Consider the following 20,497-nt stretch of genomic DNA (forward strand, 5'->3'; position numbering starts at 1 on the left):
CAGCCAGAGGTAACAGTGGGTATGGAGCAGGTATAGAGGTAGACTACAGCCAGTGGTAACAGTGGGTATGGAGCAGGTATAGAGGTAGACTACAGCCAGTGGTAACAGTGGGTATGGAGCAGGTATAGAGGTAGACTACAGCCAGAGGTAACAGTGGGTATGGAGCAGGTATAGAGGTAGACTACAGCCAGAGGTAACAGTGGGTATGGAGCAGGTATAGAGGTAGACTACAGCCAGTGGTAACAGTGGGAATGGAGCAGGTATAGAGGTAGACTACAGCCAGAGGTAACAGTGGGTATGGAGCAGGTATAGAGGTAGACTACAGCCAGAGGTAACAGTGGATATGGAGCAGGTATAGAGGTAGACTACTGCCAGTGGTAACAGTGGGTATGGAGCAGGTATAGAGGTAGACTACAGCCAGTGGTAACAGTGGGTATGGAGCAGGTATAGAGGTAGACTACTGCCAGTGGTAACAGTGGGTATGGAGCAGGTATAGAGGTAGACTACAGCCAGAGGTAACAGTGGGTATGGAGCAGGTATAGAGGTAGACTACAGCCAGAGGGTATGGAGCAGGTATAGAGGTAGACTAGAGCCAGTGGGTATGGAGCAGGTATAGAGGTAGACTACAGCCAGTGGTAACAGTTGGTATGGAGCAGGTATAGAGGTAGACTACAGCCAGAGGTAACAGTGGGTATGGAGCAGGTATAGAGGAAGACTACAGCCAGTGGTAACAGTGGGTATGGAGCAGGTATAGAGGTAGACTACAGCCAGAGGTAACAGTGGGTATGGAGCAGGTATAGAGGTAGACTACAGCCAGAGGTAACAGTGGGTATGGAGCAGGTATAGAGGTAGACTACAGCCAGTGGTAACAGTGGGTATGGAGCAGGTATAGAGGTAGACTACAGCCAGAGGTAACAGTGGGTATGGAGCAGGTATAGAGGTAGACTACAGCCAGTGGTAACAGTGGGTATGGAGCAGGTATAGAGGTAGACTACAGCCAGAGGTAACAGTGGGTATGGAGCAGGTATAGAGGTAGACTACAGCCAGTGGTAACAGTGGGTATGGAGCAGGTATAGAGGTAGACTACAGCCAGAGGTAACAGTGGGTATGGAGCAGGTATAGAGGTAGACTACAGCCAGAGGTAACAGTGGGTATGGAGCAGGTATAGAGGTAGACTACAGCCAGTGGGTATGGAGCAGGTATAGAGGTAGACTACAGCCAGTGGTAACAGTGGGTATGGAGCAGGTATAGAGGTAGACTACAGCCAGTGGTAACAGTTGGTATGGAGCAGGTATAGAGGTAGACTACAGCCAGAGGGTATGGAGCAGGTATAGAGGTAGACTACAGCCAGAGGTAACAGTTGGTATGGAGCAGGTATAGAGGTAGACTACAGCCAGTGGGTATGGAGCAGGTATAGAGGTAGACTACAGCCAGTGGTAACAGTGGGTATGGAGCAGGTATAGAGGTAGACTACAGCCAGTGGTAACAGTTGGTATGGAGCAGGTATAGAGGTAGACTACAGCCAGAGGTAACAGTGGGTATGGAGCAGGTATAGAGGTAGACTACAGCCAGAGGGTATGGAGCAGGTATAGAGGTAGACTACAGCCAGAGGGTATGGAGCAGGTATAGAGGTAGACTACAGCCAGAGGTAACAGTGTGTATGGAGCAGGTATAGAGGTAGACTACAGCCAGAGGTAACAGTGGGTATGGAGCAGGTATAGAGGTAGACTACAGCCAGAGGTAACAGTGGGTATGGAGCAGGCATAGAGGTAGACTACAGCCAGAGGTAACAGTGGGTATGGAGCAGGTATAGAGGTAGACTACAGCCAGAGGTAACAGTGGGTATGGAGCAGGTATAGAGGTAGACTACAGCCAGAGGTAACAGTGGGTATGGAGCAGGTATAGAGGTAGACTACAGCCAGAGGTAACAGTGGGTATGGAGCAGGTATAGAGGTAGACTACAGCCAGTGGTAACAGTGGGTATGGAGCAGGTATAGAGGTAGACTACAGCCAGTGGTAACAGTGGGTATGGAGCAGGTATAGCGGTAGACTACAGCCAGTGGTAACAGTGGGTATGGAGCAGGTATAGAGGTAGACTACAGCCATAGGTAACAGTGGGTATGGAGCAGGTATAGAGGTAGACTACAGCCAGAGGTAACAGTGGGTATGGAGCAGGTATAGAGGTAGACTACAGCCAGTGGTAACAGTGGGTATGGAGCAGGTATAGAGGTAGACTACAGTCAGAGGTAACAGTGGGTATGGAGCAGGTATAGAGGTAGACTACAGCCAGAGGGTATGGAGCAGGTATAGAGGTAGACTACAGCCAGAGGTAACAGTGGGTATGGAGCAGGTATAGAGGTAGACTACAGCCAGTGGTAACAGTTGGTATGGAGCAGGTATAGAGGTAGACTACAGCCAGAGGTAACAGTGGGTATGGAGCAGGTATAGAGGTAGACTACAGCCAGTGGTAACAGTGGGTATGGAGCAGGTATAGAGGTAGACTACAGCCAGAGGGTATGGAGCAGGTATAGAGGTAGACTACAGCCAGAGGTAACAGTGGGTATGGAGCAGGTATAGAGGTAGACTACAGCCAGAGGTAACAGTGGGTATGGAGCAGGTATAGAGGTAGACTACAGCCAGTGGTAACAGTGGGTATGGAGCAGGTATAGAGGTAGACTACAGCCAGAGGTAACAGTGGGTATGGAGCAGGTATAGAGGTAGACTACAGCCAGTGGTAACAGTGGGTATGGAGCAGGTATAGAGGTAGACTACAGCCAGAGGTAACAGTTGGTATGGAGCAGGTATAGAGGTAGACTACAGCCAGAGGTAACAGTGGGTATGGAGCAGGTATAGAGGTAGACTACAGCCAGTGGTAACAGTGGGTATGGAGCAGGTATAGAGGTAGACTACAGCCAGAGGGTATGGAGCAGGTATAGAGGTAGACTACAGCCAGAGGTAACAGTGGGTATGGAGCAGGTATAGAGGTAGACTACAGCCAGAGGTAACAGTGGGTATGGAGCAGGTATAGAGGTAGACTACAGCCAGAGGTAACAGTGGGTATGGAGCAGGTATAGAGGTAGACTACAGCCAGTGGTAACAGTGGGTATGGAGCAGGTATAGAGGTAGACTACAGCCAGAGGGTATGGAGCAGGTATAGAGGTAGACTAGAGCCAGTGGGTATGGAGCAGGTATAGAGGTAGACTACAGCCAGTGGGTATGGAGCAGGTTTAGAGGTAGACTACAGCCAGAGGTAACAGTTGGTATGGAGCAGGTATAGAGGTAGACTACAGCCAGTGGTAACAGTTGGTATGGAGCAGGTATAGAGGTAGACTACAGCCAGAGGTAACAGTGGGTATGGAGCAGGTATAGAGGTAGACTACAGCCAGTGGTAACAGTGGGAATGGAGCAGGCATAGAGGTAGACTAGAGAGAATAAGAGCCCCTCCTCCCAGCTGCTCACTGCGCTGAGGCTAGGAAACACTATCACCACCGATAACTCTACAATAATCGAGAATTTCAACAAGCATTTTGCTACGGCTGGCCATGCTTTCCACCTGGCTACCACTACCCCGGCCACCAGCTCTGCATCCTCCGCTGCAACTCGCCCATGCCCCCCCTACTTCTCCTTCACCCAAATTCAGATAGCTGATGTTCTGAAAGAGCTGCTAAATCTGGACCCCTACAAATCATCTGGGCTAGACAATCTGGACCCTTTCTTTCTAAAACAAGCCGCCGAAATTGTCGCAACCCCTATTACTAGCCTGTTCAACCTCTGTTTCGTATCGTCTGAGATCCCCAGAGATTGGAAAGCTGCCGTGGTCATCCCCCTCTTCAAAGGGGGTGACACTCTAGATCCAAACTGTTACAGACCTATATCCATCCTGCCCTGCCTTTCAAAAGTATTTGAAAGCCAAGTTAACAAACAGATCACCGACCATTTCGAATCCCACCGTATCTTCTCCGCTATGCAATCCGGTTTCCGAGCTGGTCATGGGTGCACCTCAGCCACACTCAAGGTCCTAAACGATATTATAACCGCGATCGATAAAAGACAGTACTGCGCAGCCGTCTTCATCGACCTGGCCAAGGTTTTCGACTCTGTCAATCACTGCATTCTTATTGGCAGACTAAATAGCCTTGGTTTCTTAAATGTGCCTCGCCTGGTTCACCAACTACTTCCAGATAGAGTTCAATGTGTCAAATCGGAGGGCCTGTTGTCTGGACCTCTGGCAGTCTCTATGGGGGTGCCATAGGGTTCAATTCTCGGGCCGACTCTATTCTCTGTGTATATCAATGATGTTGCTCTTGATCCTGGTGACTCTCAGATCCACCTCTACGCAGACGACACCATTTTGTATACATCTGGCCCTTCATTGGATACTGTGTTAACAAACCTCCAAACGAGCTTCAATGCCATACAACACTCCTTCCGTGGCCTCCAACTGCTCTTAAATGCCAGTAAAACTAAATGCATGCTCTTCAATCGAACGCTGCTTGCACCCGCCCGCCCGACTAGAATCACTACTCTCGGCGGGTCTGACTTAGAATATGCGTACAACTACAAATACCTAGGTGTCTGGTTAGACCGTAAACTCTCCTTCCAGACTCACATTAAGCATCTCCAATCCAAAGTTAAATCTAGAATCGGCTTCCTATTTCACAACAAAGCCTCCTTCACTCATGCTGCCAAACATGCCCTCGTAAAACGGACTATCCTACCGATCCTTGACTTCAGTGATGTAATTTACAAAATAGCCTCCAACACTCTACTCAGCAAATTGGATGTAGTCTATCACAGTGCCATCCGTTTTGTCACCAAAGCCCCATACACTACCCACCACTGTGACCTGTACGCTCTTGTTGGCTGGTCCTCACTACATATTCGTCGCCAAACCCACTGGCTCCAGGCCATCTATAAATCACTGCTAGGCAAATCCCCGCATGTATATCTCACTGGTCATCCCCAAATGCAACACCTCCTTTGGCCGCCATTCCTTCCAGTTCTCTGCTGCAAATGACTGGAACTAACTGCAAAAATCTCTGAAGCTGGAGACACTTATCTCCCTCACTAACTTTAAGCATCAGTTGTCAGAGCACCTTACCGATCACTGCACCTGTACACAGCCCATCTGTAATTAGCCCACCGAACTACCTCATCCCCATATTGTTATTTACGTTGTAATTTATTTTGCTCATTTGCACCCCAGTATCTCTATTTGCACATCATCTTCTGCACATCTATCACTCCAGTGTTAATACTAAATTGTAATTATTTTGCACTATGGCCTATTTATTGCCTTACCTCCATAACTTACTACATTTGCACACACTATATATATGTTTTCTGTTGTCAAATCAAATCAAATCAATCAAATTTTAATTGCCACATGTGCCAAATACAACAGGCGTAGACATTACCGTGAAATGCTTACTTACAAGCCCTTAACCAACAATGCATTTATTTTTAATAAAAAAGTAAAATAAAACAACAACAACAAAAAAGTGTTGAGAAAAAAAGAGCAGAAGTAAAATAAAGTGACAGTAGGGAGGCTATATATACAGGGGGGTACCGTTGCAGAGTCAATGTGCGGGGGCACCGGCTAGTTGAGGTAGTTGAGGTAATATGTACATGTGGGTAGAGTTAAAGTGACTATGCATAAATAATTAACAGAGTAGCAGCAGCGTAAAAAGATGGAGTGGGTGGGCAGTGCAAATAGTCCGGGTAGCCATGATTAGCTGTTCAGGAGTCTTATGGTTTGGGGGTAGAAGCTGTTGAGAAGTCTTTTGGACCTAGACTTGGCACTCCGGTACCGCTTGCCGTGCGGTAGCAGAGAGAACAGTCTATGACTAGGGTGGCTGGAGTCTTTGACAGTTTTGAGGGCCTTCCTCTGACACCGCCTGGTATAGAGGTCCTGGATGGCAGGAAGCTCGGCCCCAGTGATGTACTACCCTCTGTAGTGCCGAGCAGGTTGAGAGGGTATGGAGCTGGTGTAGAGGTAGACAGGTAGATCAGTGACTTCGGGGGAATCTGGTTGCTGCTTCGAGCTCTTAAATTATTCAATAGTTGTATTTGATCCTGTGTGTGTGTGTGTGTGTGTGTGTGTGTGTATGTGTGTGTGTGTGTGTGTGTGTGTGTGTGTGTGTGTGTGTGTGTGGACAGATTGAGCGTATTCAGGTGTATCACCCCCCCATGTACTAGCTGCTGCTACTTAACACTACTTAACCCTAAACACTCTAGAAATAGCATTTGACCTTGTGGGGACTAACAACATTTCCCCAGTTAGTCACATGTTTGTTTGTTTACTATTCGTGTGAACTTCTGGTCCCCACAAGTGTAGTTAAACACGTCCACACACACGCACACACACACTCAGAATCAGAGGTAGATTAGTAAAGGGTAGTGTTGTTGTTGAATGAAGGTATGGAGGTAATGGTAATTCAGGTATGGAAACTTAATCAATTATGAATGACTCATTCAGGGATGTCACCATGGATACCATGGATCATTACTGCAACACGGTCAGTCTTAATGCTGCTAATAGAAAAACAAATGTTTTTTTAAACAATGATGTGTATCAAATGGATCAGCTGGCAAACAGAGTCAAACCAAAATACCCCAAAATCAACGTGAATATATAGGCTCAGTCTCCAACTAAAGAAAAGTTCAGTCTCAAAATTCAAGAAATTAAAAAAACTAGCAAATATCCAAATAATTCAGCCGCATTAAATAAAATATGGATATATTTTACCAGTTCAGTTGTTAGTCTGTGTAAGTGGACCTTATGCTGCGTTCGTAACCAAGTGGGAGGTGGGGATTTACCAGTTGTGAAGTCGTAAATACCAGTTAGATGCATTCACATGCTTTGGACTAATGGCCAACAAGCTGCGTAAACCATTAACTAAAAGTACAGCTATCAGCTGAACATATAGATTGCTTTTTATAAATAATGTTTTGTTGTTGCATTTAACTGCTGTAAATGCTGTTATCAAGGTAATTTCCTTAGTAGGTGACGTCAGAGGTCAACAGTAATTACCAGTTTGAGGGCCGTTCAAGTGGATTTTTCCCTGTCATATGTGGTAAATTCCCACTTTCCGCAGCATCATAAATAGCCTTACACACGTTGGTCCACTAAAGGAAACTTCTCTTGATCATCAATACAGTATCTCTTCACCCTTACACTGGTGGGAACTGGCAGATGTGGATACATTGAAATGTTTCCTACAGAAAAAATATGAAAATCATAACCATGGTAGCAATTGAAAGGGAACAGTTTGGAGATGATGGGGAAATTATTAGGTGAGGACACATTTACATTTACATTTACGTCATTTAGCAGACGCTCTTATCCAGAGCGACTTACAAATTGGTGCATTCACCAAATAGCCAGTAGTACAACCACTTTACAATTTATTTATTTATTTTTTTTTGGGGGGGTTGGGGGGGATAGAAGGATTACTTTATCCTATCCCAGGTATTCCTTAAAGAGGTGGGGTTTCAAATGTCTCCGGAAGGTGGTGAGTGACTCCGCTGTCCTGGCGTCGTGAGGGAGCTTGTTCCACCATTGGGGTGCCAGAGCAGCGAACAGTTTTGACTGGGCTGAGCCGGGAACTATGCTTCCGCAGAGGAAGGGAGCCAGCATGCCAGAGGTGGATGAACGCAATGCCCTCGTTTGGGTGTAGGGACTGATCAGAGCCTGAAGGTACGGAGGTGCCGTTCCCCTCACAGCTCCATAGGCAAGCACCATGGTCTTGTAACGGATGCGAGCTTCAACTGGAAGCCAGTGGAGTGTGCGGAGGAGGGGGTGACGTGAGAGAACTTGGGAAGGTTGAACACCAGACGGGCTGCGGCATTCTGGATGAGTTGTAGGGGTTTAATGGCACAGGCAGGGAGCCCAGCCAACAGCGAGTTGCAGTAATCCAGACGGGAGATGACAAGTGCCTGGATTAGGACCTGTGCCGCTTCCTGTGTAAGGCAGGGGTCGTACTCTCCGAATGTTGTAGAGCATGAACCTGCAGGATCGGGTCACCGCCTTGATGTTAGCAGAGAACGACAGGGTGTTGTCCAGGGTCACGCCAAGGCTCTTCGCACTCTGGGAGGAGGACACAATGGAGTTGTCAACCGTGATGGTGAGATCATGGAACGGGCAGTCCTTCCCCGGGAGGAAGAGCAGCTCCGTCTTGCCAGGGTTCAGCTTGAGGTGGTGATCCGTCATCCATACTGATATGTCTGCCAGACATGCAGAGATGCGATTCGCCACCTGGTTATCAGAAGGGGGAAAGGAGAAGATTAGTTGTGTATCGTCAGCGTAGCAATGATAGGAGAGGCCATGTGAGGATATGACAGAGCCAAGTGACTTGGTGTATAGGGAGAAAAGGAGAGGGCCTAGAACTGAGCCCTGGGGGACACCAGTGGTGAGAGCACGTGGTGCGGAGACAGCTTCTCGCCACGCCACTTGGTAGGAGCGACCGGTCAGGTAGGACGCAATCCAGGAGTGAGCCGCGCCGGAGATGCCCAGCTCGGAGAGGGTGGAGAGGAGGATCTGATGGTTCACAGTATCAAAGGCAGCGGATAGGTCTAGAAGGATAAGAGCAGAGGAGAGAGAGTTAGCTTTAGCAGTGCAGAGAGCCTCCGTGACACAGAGAAGAGCAGTCTTAGTTGAATGACCAGTCTTGAAACCTGACTGGTTTGGATCAAGAAGGTCATTCTGAGAGAGATAGCAGGAGAGTTGGCTAGAGACGGCACGCTCAAGAGTTTTGGAGAGAAAAGAAAGAAGGGATACTGGTCTGTAGTTGTTGACATTGAGTGTAGGTTTTTTGAGGAGGGGTGCAACTCTCGCTCTCTTGAAGACGGAAGGGACATAGCCAGCGGTCAAGGATGAGTTGATGAGCGAGGTGAGGTAAGGGAGAAGGGAGGAGGGGATAGGGTCAAGCGGGCAGGTTGTTGGGCGGCCGGCCGTCACAAGTCGCAAGATTTCATCTGGAGAGAGAGGGGAGAAAGAAGTCAAAGCATAGGGTAGGGCAGTGTGAGCAGGACCAGCGGTGTCATTTGAGGATTGGATGTCGTCAACCTTCTTTTCAAAATGGTTGACGAAGTCATCCACAGAGAGGGAGGAGGGAGGGGGAGGAGGAGGAGGATTTAGCAGGGAGGAGAAGGTGGAAAAGAGCTTCCTAGGGTTAGAGGCTTGAAATTTAGAGTGGTAGAAAGTGGCTTTAGCAGCGGAAACAGAGGAAGAGAATGTAGAGAGGAGGGAGTGAAAAGATGACAGGTCCGCAGGGAGTCTAGTTTTCCTCCATTTCCGCTCGGCTGCCCGGAGCCCTCTTCTGTGAGCTCGCAATGAGTCGTCAAGCCACGGAGCAGGAGGGGAGGACCGAGCAGGCCGGGAGGATAGGGGACATAGAGAGTCAAAAGATGCAGAAAGGGAGGAGAGGAGGGTTGAGGAGGCAGAATCAGGAGATCGGAGGGAGAAGGATTTAGCAGAGGGAAGAGATGATAGGATGGAAGAGGAGAGAGTAGCGGGATAGAGCGAAGGTTGCGACGGCACATTACCATCTGAGTAGGGGCAGAGTGAGTAGTGTTGGAGGAAAGCGAGAGAGAAAAGGATACAAAGTAGTGGTCGGAGACTTGGAGGGGAGTTGCAGTGAGATTAGTAGAAGAACAGCATCTAGTAATGATGAGGTCAAGCGTATTGCCTGCCTTGTGAGTAGGGGGGACGGGGACGGTGAGAGGGTGAGGTCAAAAGAGGAAAGGAGTGGAAAGAAGGAGGCAGAGAGAAATGAGTCAAAGGCAGACGTAGGGAGGTTAAAGCCATCAAAACTGTGAGGGGTGAGCCATCCTCAGGAAAGGAACGTATCAAGGCGTCAAGCTCATTGATGAACTCTTCAAGGGAACCTGGAGGGCAATAAATGATAAGGATGTTAAGCTTGAATGGGCTAGTGACTGTGACAGCATGGAATTCAAATGAGGAGATAGACAGATGGGTCAGGGGAAAAAGAGTCAATGGGAGAGATGAGGATTCCTGTGCGACCACCCCGCTGACCAGATGCTCTCGGGGTATGCGAGAACACATGGTTAGACGAGGAAAGAGCAGTAGGAGTAGCAGTGTTTTCTGTGGTCATCCATGTTTCCGTCAGCGCCAAGAAGTCGAGGGACTGGAGGGTAGCATAGGCTGAGATGAACTCTGCCTTGTTGACCGCAGAACGGCAGTTCCAGAGGCTGCCAGAGACCTGGAACTCCACGTGGGTCGTGCGTGCAGGGACCACCAGATTAGAGTGGCAACAGCCACGTGGTGTGAAGCGTTTGTATAGCCTGTGCAGAGAGGAGAGAACAGGGATAGACAGACACATAGTTGACAGGCTACAGAAAAAGGCTACAATAATTCAAAGGAGATTGGAATGAAATGAAGTAAACATCTGGAAAAGCGAGAGAGCGGGGCCTCCCTCACTTACGTTTCACTGAAACACTCAAATATAACTCTCCCCACTTCCACTTTAGAAATTATAATTGTTGTAAACTACAGCGGTTCAATGTTTTCTAGGAATAGACTTTAACTTAGTTTATTCAGCTAGCTAACTTGGTACAGTATTCTTCCGTGAAAACCGTCCAGGGCACCAAATCCTATGACGCCAAAGCCAACTAGCATGCCAGCCTCCAATAACACGGTTTACCACCAATACTCAGTTACAACAAACCACCAGTGTGTTAACACGCCAAGCAGATCATTCGTGTCCGTGTCTAACGTTGTGTAAAGTTTTGGGTTAGTTTTGACAGTTTGAGTGAGTACGTCGTCAACTTATTCAGCCAGTTAGTTAGCTAGAATAGTTAGCATACTAGCTAGCCATTGCTCTCTGCCAACGAACCAACCCCTCCTCCCACGGCACAAACACACAGAGAGCCAAGCTAACGTTAACTAGTCACCCATGTCCCGAATTCCCTTGAACGACTCTGGTTACCAATATGTAAAAACAAAACAAAAATAAATGTAGGTTATAACTTACCCTTAGTAGCTACTGTTAGCCAGTTAAGTGCAAAGCTAGCCACTGAATCGATTCAGCCAGTTCGCGTCTGTCCCAACGGAGAGAAAGCGTCTCCAAATATTAAAGCTAGGTCGTTCCAGCTATTGTTTAGTTAGCTATCCAGGTAGCAACAAGCTAGCTACATTTCGAGTACAGTAGCTACTAACTACCTAACGTTAACGCTTCAGATAATGAGGTTAGAAAAACAGCTGAATGGTAGGTAGCTAGCTGGCATAATTACAGGTACTCTTAAGTGTGAAATAACATTGGAAACAACCATCCACAGTTGCTAATAGTTACCAGTAGCTACCCGCTAGCTAGCTAGCTTTATTGGTCCAGGTAGTGGGTTAGGTAGCGTCGTGCTTCACCGGGCTCAGCCGAATACAATACTTACCTACAATAATTACCTACAATAACTACCTAGATAAACTACCTACAATACCTAACTACAATACCTACCTACAATCTAAATACATGGTTTAAGCTTTACTCGAAACCATATAAGCCAAGCTTACCTCCTGCTAGAGAGACACAACCTCACCCGACGCTGTCCACTCACACACTCCCAAATCTCAAATCAAATCCAAATCAAATTTTATTTGTCACATACACGTGTTTAGCAGATGTTATTGCGGGCGTAGCGAAATGCTTGTGCTTCTAGCTCCGACAGTGCAGTAATATCTAACAAGTAATATCTAACAATTTCACAACATATACCCAATACACACAAATCTAGCAAGGAATGGAATTTAAGAGTATATACATATATGGCCAAGCAATGACAGAGCGGCATGGACTAAGATACAGTAGAATATTATAGAATAGAATACAGTATATACATATGAGATGAGTAGTGCAAGATATGTAAACATTATTAAAGTGACTAGTGTTCCATTTCTTAAAGTGGCCAGTGATTTCAATAGGCAGCAGCAGCCTCTAATGTGCTAGTGATGGCTATTTAACAGTCTGATGGCCTTGTTGTACTATTATGTGTGTTTTTCCGCGTTATTTGTAATTTATTTTGTACATAATGTTTCTGACATCGTCTCTTATAACCAAAGAGAGCTTCTGGATATCAGGACAGCGATTACTCACCTCGCATTGGACAAATATTTTTTCTTCAACGAGGCGTTCGCGAAGGATATCATACAGACACCCGACAAGGCCCAGATCCCCGTCATTCGCGTGAGGAAGAGACGGAGATATCGCGGACGCAGATCCGGGTGCCTCGTAAGGATCCGACGGCGAGCGAGTAAACTGCCTCTCCCATCAATCCTATTAGCCAACGTTCAATCTTTTGAGAATAAAATTGACGATTTAAGATTACGGGTTATCCTACCAACGGGACATTAAAAACTGTAATATCTTATGTTTCACGGAGTCGTGGCTGAACGACAACAATGATAACATTCAGCTAGCGGGCTATACGCTACATCGACAGGACAGAACTGCAGACTCTGGTAAGACAAGGGGTGGCGGTCTCTGTATATTTGTAAACAACAGCTGGTGCACAAAATCAAATACCAAGGAAGTCTCGAGGTTTTGCTCGCCTGAGGTAGAGTATCTTATGATAAGCTGTAGACCACACTATTTACCAAGAGAGTTTTCATCTATATTTTTCATAGCTGTCTATTTACCACCACAAACCAATGCTGGCATTAAGATTGCACTGAATGAGTTGTACAAGGCCATTAATCAACAGGAAAACGCTCATCCAGATGCAGCGCTCCTAGTAGCCGGGGACTTTAATGCAGGGAAACTTAAATCCGTTCTACCTAATTTCTACCAGCATGTTAAATGTGCAACCAGAGGGAAAAAAACTCTAGACCACCTTTACTCCACACACAGAGACGCATACAAAGCTCTCCCTCGCCCTCCATTTGGCAAATCTGACCATAACTCTATCCTCCTGATTCCTGCTTATAAGCAAAAACTGAAGCAGGAAGCACCAGTGATTCGGTTAATAAAAAAGTGGTCAGATGACGCAGATGCTAAGCTACAGGACTGTTTTGCTAGCACAGACTGGAACATGTTCCGGGATTCTTCAGACAGCATTGAGGAGTACACCACATCAGTCACTGGCTTCATCAATAAGTGCATCGATGATGTCGTCCCCACAGTGACCGTACGTACATACCCCAACCAGAAGCCATGGATTACAGGAAACATCCGCACTGAGCTAAAGGGTAGAGCTGCCGCTTTCAAGGAACGGGACTCTAACCCGGACGCTTATAAGAAATCCCGCTATGACCTCCGACGAACCATCAAACAGGCAAAGAGTCAATACAGGTCTAAGATTGAATCATACTACACTGGCTCTGACGCTCGTCGGATGTGGCAGGGCTTGAAAACTATTACAGACTACAAAGGGAAGCACAGCCGCGAGCTGCCCAGTGACACAAGCCTACCAGACGAGCTAAACCACTTCTATGCTCGCTTCGAGGCAAGCAACACTGAAGCATGCATGAGAGCACCAGCTGTTCCGGACGACTATGTGATCACGCTCTCCGTAGCCGATGTGAGTAAGACTTTTAAGCAGGTCAACATTCACAAGGCCGCAGGGCCAGACGGATTACCAGGACGTGTACTCCGAGCATGTGCTGACCAACTGGCAAGTGTCTTCACTGACATTTTCAACATGTCCCTGACTGAGTCTGTAATACCAACATGTTTCAAGCAGACCACCATAGTCCCCGTGCCCAAGAACTCTAAGATAACCTGCCTAAATGACTACCGACCCGTAGCACTTACGTCTGTAGCCATGAAGTGCTTTGAAAGACTGGTCATGGCTCACATCAACAGCATAATCCCAGAAACCCTAGACCCACTCCAATTTGCATACCGCCCCAACAGATCCACAGATGATGCAATCTCTATCGCACTCCACACTGCCCTTTCCCACCTGGACAAGAGGAACACCTACGTGAGAATGCTATTCATTGACTACAGCTCAGCATTCAACACCATAGTGCCCTCTAAGCTCATCACTAAGCTAAGGATCCTGGGACTAAACACCTCCCTCTGCAACTGGATCCTGGACTTCCTGACGGGCCGCCCAGGTGGTAAGGGTAGGTAACAACACATCTGCCACACTGATCCTCAACACGGGGGCCCCTCAGGGGTGCATGCTCAGTCCCCTCCTGTACTCTCTGTTCACCCATGACTGCATGGCCAGGCACGACTCCAACACCATCATTAAGTTTGCCGACGACACAACAGTGGTAGGCCTGATCACCGACAACGATGAGACAGCCTATAGGGAGGAGGTCAGAGATCTGGCCGTGTGGTGCCAGGACAACAACCTCTCCCTCAACGTGACCAAGACAAAGGAGATGATTGTGGACTACAGGAAAAAAAGAGGACTGAGCACGCCCCAATTCTCATCGACGGGGCTGTAGTGGAACAGGTTGAGAGCTTCAAGTTCCTTGGTGTCCACATCACCAACGAACTATCATGGTCCAAACACACCAAGACAGTCGTGAAGAGGGCACGACAAAGCCTATTCCCCTCAGGAGACTAAAAAGATTTGGCATGGGTCCTCAGATCCTCAAAAAAATTCTACAGCTGCACCATCGAGAGCATCCTGACTGGTTGCATCACCGCCTGGTATGGCAACTGCTTGGCCTCTGACCGCAAGGCACTACAGAGGGTAGTGCGTACGGCCCAGTACATCACTGGGGCAAAGCTCCCTGCCATCCAGGACCTCTATACCAGGCGGTGTCAGAGGAAGGCCCTCAAAATTGTCAAAGACTCCAGCCACCCTAGTCATAGACTGTTCTCTCTGCTACCGCACGGCAAGCGGTACCGGAGTGCCAAGTCTAGGTCCAAAAGACTTCTCAACAGCTTCTACCCCCAAGCCATAAGACTCCTGAACAGCTAATCATGGCTACCCGGACTATTTGCACTGCCCCCCACCCCATCCTTTTACGCTGCTGCTACTCTGTTAAGTATTTATGCATAGTCACTTTAACTCTACCCACATGTACATATTACCTCAACTACCTCAACTAGCCGGTGCCCCCGCACATTGACTCTGCAACGGTACCCCCCTGTATATATAGCCTCCCTACTGTCACTTTATTTTACTGTATATATAGCCTCCCTACTGTCACTTTATTTTACTTCTGCTCTTTTTTTCTCAACACTTTTTTGTTGTTGTTGTTTTATTCTTACTTTTTTTGTTTAAAATAAATGCACTGTTGGTTAAGGGCTGTAAGTAAGCATTTCACTGCAATGTCTGCACCTGTTGTATTCGGCGCATGTGACCAATAAAATTTGATTTGATTTGATTTGATTTGATTTGTTTTTCATTCTCTCGGTCCCAGCTTTGATGCACCTGTACTGACCTCACCTTCTGGATGATAGTGGGGTGAACAGGCAGTGGCTCGGGTGGTTGATGTTCTTGATGATCTTTTTGGCCTTCCTGTGACATCGGGTGCTGTAGGTGTCTTGGAGGGCGGGTAGTTTGCCCCAGGTAATGCGTTCGGCAGACCGCACCACCCTCTGGAGAGCCCTGCGGTTGCGGGCGGTGCAGTTGCCTTACCAGGCGATGATACAGCCCGACAGGATGCTCTCAATGTGCATCTGTAAAAGTTTGTGAGGGTTTTAGGTGCCGAGCCAAATTTCTTCAGCCTCCTGAGGTTGAAGAGGCTCTGCTGCGCCTTCTTCACCACACTGTCTGCGTGGGTGGACCATTTCAGTTTGTCAGTGATGTATACGCCAAGGAACTTGAAGCTTTCCACCTTCTCCACTGCGGTCCCATCGATGTGGATAGGGGGGTGCACCCTCTGCTGTTTCCTGAAGTCTTCGATCATCTCCTTTGTTTTGTTGACGTTGAGTGAGAGGTTATTTTCCTGGCAATATTAAAGCTGATCTACCCCCTATAAAAAAACTGTGGCTGATTAGCCTGCTAGCATGGTGAGTTAGCCATAGCTCCCTGCTAGCCACAGCTGCTAACAGTGGCTGATTAGCCTGCTTGCATGGTGAGTTAGCCATAGCTCCCTGCTAGCCACAGCTGCTAACAGTGGCTGATTAGACTGCTAGGAGGGTGTAAGTTAGCCATAGCTCCCTGCTAGAAACTGATTAGCCTGCTAAGTTAGCCAGAGTCAGTATCAGAACGTGCCTGAACTTGTCCGCACAGTCACACACACACACACACACACACACACACACACACACACACACACACACACACACACACACACACTCTCTCTCACACATTCACACACACACACACAAATGAGTTGATCTAAGAACTGTTTAGATTAGTTGGTTATAGAGAGTCACCATGGTTACAGGGGGTTGATGTTTATCCTGACCAACTCAACCGGTGTGTTTTTTGTTGTTTTATTATCCTTGTGGGAACCAGAAGTCCAGTAAAACAAGGAACATTCAGACAAGTGGGGACATTTCGCAGGTCTCCACAAGGAACATTTGTATTTTAGGCTTAGGGGTTATGTTTAGGGTTAGAATGAGGGTTAGGGGTTTGTGGTTAAGGTTAGGGTTAGGTTAAGGGTTATGGAAAATAGGATTTTGAATGGGAATCAATTGTTTGGTCCTCACAAGGATAGTAAAACAAACCTCTGTGTGTGTTAATAACTGATGAGAGATCTGCCCTCTAGGTCACAGGACATGACAGGAGTTTAACCCCCCCACACACACACACACACACACACACTTTTAAGGTGAAACAGGAGGTGGTGTGAGGTAGTCACCTTCTAAACCACCTCAGGCTCACCTTTCTCAGGAAGTGGTGAGAGTATGACTGTGTGTGTACGTGTGTGTGTGTGTGTGTGTGTGTGTGTGTGTGTGTGTGTATATCAGGTTTCTAATGACGGTCATGTATAATACAGTAGTGTTGCAGGGGAGCTGGAGCTCTGGACGTGGCATGGGGTCAGTTGCTCACAAACGCCAGACGCTGGGCCGGCCAACACGCGGTGGACACACTCAGACAGAGACAGACACAAACACACACTGGAGCCGGACACACTGTTTAATTGATGATAGGTCTGATTAACTGTCAGGCTGATCAACATCAACACCTGCTAGTTCACTAAAACACCAGGAGCCCCTGGACACGGCAATGCTTTAAGGTTTTAAGGTTAGGGTTTAAGGTTAGGGTTTTAAGGTTAGGGTTTAAGGTTAGGGTTTAAGGTTAGGGTTTAAGGTTAGGTTTTAAGGTTAGGTTTTAAGGTTATGATTTAAGGTTAGGGTTTAAGGTTAGGGTTTAAGGTTAGGGTTTAAGGTTAGGGTTTAAGGGTTTAAGGTTAGGGTTTAAGGTTAGGGTTTAAGGTTAGGGTTTAAGGGTTTAAGGTTAGGTTTTAAGGTTAGGGTTTAAGGTTAGGGTTTTAAGGTTAGGGTTTAAGGTTAGGGTTTACGGTTAGGGTTTAAGGTTAGGGTTCAAGGTTAGGGTTCAAGGTTAGGGTTCAACCCTAACCCCTAAACCTTTACACTTACCATTAGCTCTCTACACTTGGTCCTGTGTGGCTTACGTGGGCCTAGCAACAGGCCTAGCAACGATGCAGGCCTAGCAACAGGCCTAGCAACGATGCAGGCCTAGCAACAGGCCTAGCAACAGGCCTAGCAACAGGCCTAGCAATGATGCGGGCCTAGCAACAGGCCTAGCAACGACGTGGGCCTAGCAACAGGCCTAGCAACGTAAAGGTTGTGTGTGCAATTCCTGCAGGGATCACATACATAATAAAGATCTAATTAATTTAAAAGAAAAAACTGCAAGTCACTTTGCATAAAATCGCCTGCATTGGTTGGAAGTATCCAAGGTTGTGCATTCAGGGTAGACGGACGTTGATGCAACATCCTCCATGTTGCTTCCACCTGTCCTCCTGTTGGCAGATCAGAGTCGATCATGAAGAAGAGGACTGGTGATGATGCAGGTCAGATGAAGTAGAGGACTGGTGATGATGCAGGTCAGATGAAGTAGAGGACTGGTGATGATGCAGGTCAGATGAAGTAGAGGACTGGTGATGATGCAGGTCAGATGAAGTAGAGGACTGGTGATGATGCAGGTCAGATGAAGTAGAGGACTGGTGATGATGCAGGTCAGATGAAGTAGAGGACTGGTGATGATGCAGGTCAGATGAAGTAGAGGACTGGTGATGATGCAGGTCAGATGAAGTAGAGGACTGGTGATGATGCAGGTCAGATGAAGTAGAGGACTGGTGATGATGCAGGTCAGATGAAGTAGAGGACTGGTGATGATGCAGGTCAGAAGCCAGGGGATCAGCATCAGGGCCAGTATTTATAGCGTCAAGTGCTGATCTAGGATCAGTTTTAGATAAGGAATGGACGGGGGGACCCAAACTCCTGGCTCCGGCCAAACACTACGCCGCGCCCACGGACATTAGTTTCTCCGCAATTAGTCTGGATCGGAGTACCTCCCAGACGATTTCTAGATCTCAAACACATTCTAACTGTTCTGATTGGTCCAGAGCCAGAACACAAATGGGTAAAGGGAGTAAAGCATTTGTCATTGGCTTTGATAATAATAATAATAATAATAATAATAATAATATGCCATTTAGCAGACGCTTTTATCCAAAGCGACTTACAGTCATGCGTGCATACATTTTTTTTTTTTTGTGTATGGGTGGTCCCGGGGATCGAACCCACTACCTTGGCGTTACAAGCGCCGTGCTCTACCAGCTGAGCTACAGAGGACCACTACTGATTGATACTCTGATTGGTTAGAGATGATCCAATCGCTGATGTCTTTGTTTTGTACAACACCCCTAATTTTGACATCCCCACAAACAACTTCAATGATGGCAGTCTCATATTGAAGTATGTAGCGAACGACAGAGCAGGGGGAAAATTCAGTTTGAGTCGTCAGGCAAGTGACCTGATCGTAGATCAGCACACCGAATACAGGCCCTGAGCTCTACAATCTAGAGGTTATCTACTGCTTCCTGGTGCAGACCAGAGGAACAGCACACCGAATACAGGCCCTGAGCTCTACAATCTAGAGGTTATCTACTGCTTCCTGGTGCAGACCAGAGGAACAGCACACCGAATACAGGCCCTGAGCTCTACAATCTAGAGGTTATCTACTGCTTCCTGGTGCAGACGAGAGGAACAGCACACCGAATACAGGCCCTGAGCTCTACAATCTAGAGGTTATCTACTGCTTCCTGGTGCAGACCAGAGGAACAGCACACCGAATACAGGCCCTGAGCTCTACAATCTAGAGGTTATCTACTGCTTCCTGGTGCAGACCAGAGGAACAGCACACCGAATACAGGCCCTGAGCTCTACAATCTAGAGGTTATCTACTGCTTCCTGGTGCAGACCAGAGGAACAGCACACCGAATACAGGCCCTGAGCTCTACAATCTAGAGGTTATCTACTGCTTCCTGGTGCAGACCAGAGGAACAGCACACCGAATACAGGCCCTGAGCTCTACAATCTAGAGGTTATCTACTGCTTCCTGGTGCAGACCAGAGGAACAGCACACCGAATACAGGCCCTGAGCTCTACAATCTAGAGGTTATCTACTGCTTCCTGGTGCAGACCAGAGGAACAGCACACCGAATACAGGCCCTGAGCTCTACAATCTAGAGGTTATCTACTGCTTCCTGGTGCAGACCAGAGGAACAGCACACCGAATACAGGCCCTGAGCTCTACAATCTAGAGGTTATCTACTGCTTCCTGGTGCAGACCAGAGGAACAGCACACCGAATACAGGCCCTGAGCTCTACAATCTAGAGGTTATCTACTGCTTCCTGGTGCAGACCAGAGGAACAGCACACCGAATACAGGCCCTGAGCTCTACAATCTAGAGGTTATCTACTGCTTCCTGGTGCAGACCAGAGGAACAGCACACCGAATACAGGCCCTGAGCTCTACAATCTAGAGGTTATCTACTGCTTCCTGGTGCAGACCAGAGGAACAGCACACCGAATACAGGCCCTGAGCTCTAAAACCTAGAGGTTATCTACTGCTTCCTGGTGCAGACCAGAGGAACAGCACACCGAATACAGGCCCTGAGCTCTACAATCTAGAGGTTATCTACTGCTTCCTGGTGCAGACCAGAGGAACAGCACACCGAATACAGGCCCTGAGCTCTACAATCTAGAGGTTATCTACTGCTTCCTGGTGCAGACCAGAGGAACAGCACACCGAATACAGGCCCTGAGCTCTACAATCTAGAGCAGGGGTGTCAAAGTCAAATGGACGGAGGGCCAAATAAAAAATTTAGCTACAAGCCGAGGGCCGGACTGTTCGAATGTTCATTGAAAATTTTTTAAATGACGCATATAGTCTAGTGAACCTAATTGAACCTACTGGAAAACCTAACAAATATATTCCAATATGATCAGATAAATAAAGCAATATTTTCTTATGGCTCTGTCAGTAATCTTTAATTTTCAACAGACACAAAAGACAAATTTCCTTTATATAAAAATCCCCATAACATGAACATTAAATGAAAGAAACCGGTATTCAAGGCACCATCAGTAGCCTATAT

This window comes from Coregonus clupeaformis, unplaced genomic scaffold (assembly GCF_020615455.1).
Source record: "Coregonus clupeaformis isolate EN_2021a unplaced genomic scaffold, ASM2061545v1 scaf0301, whole genome shotgun sequence".
Lineage (NCBI taxonomy): Eukaryota > Metazoa > Chordata > Actinopteri > Salmoniformes > Salmonidae > Coregonus > Coregonus clupeaformis.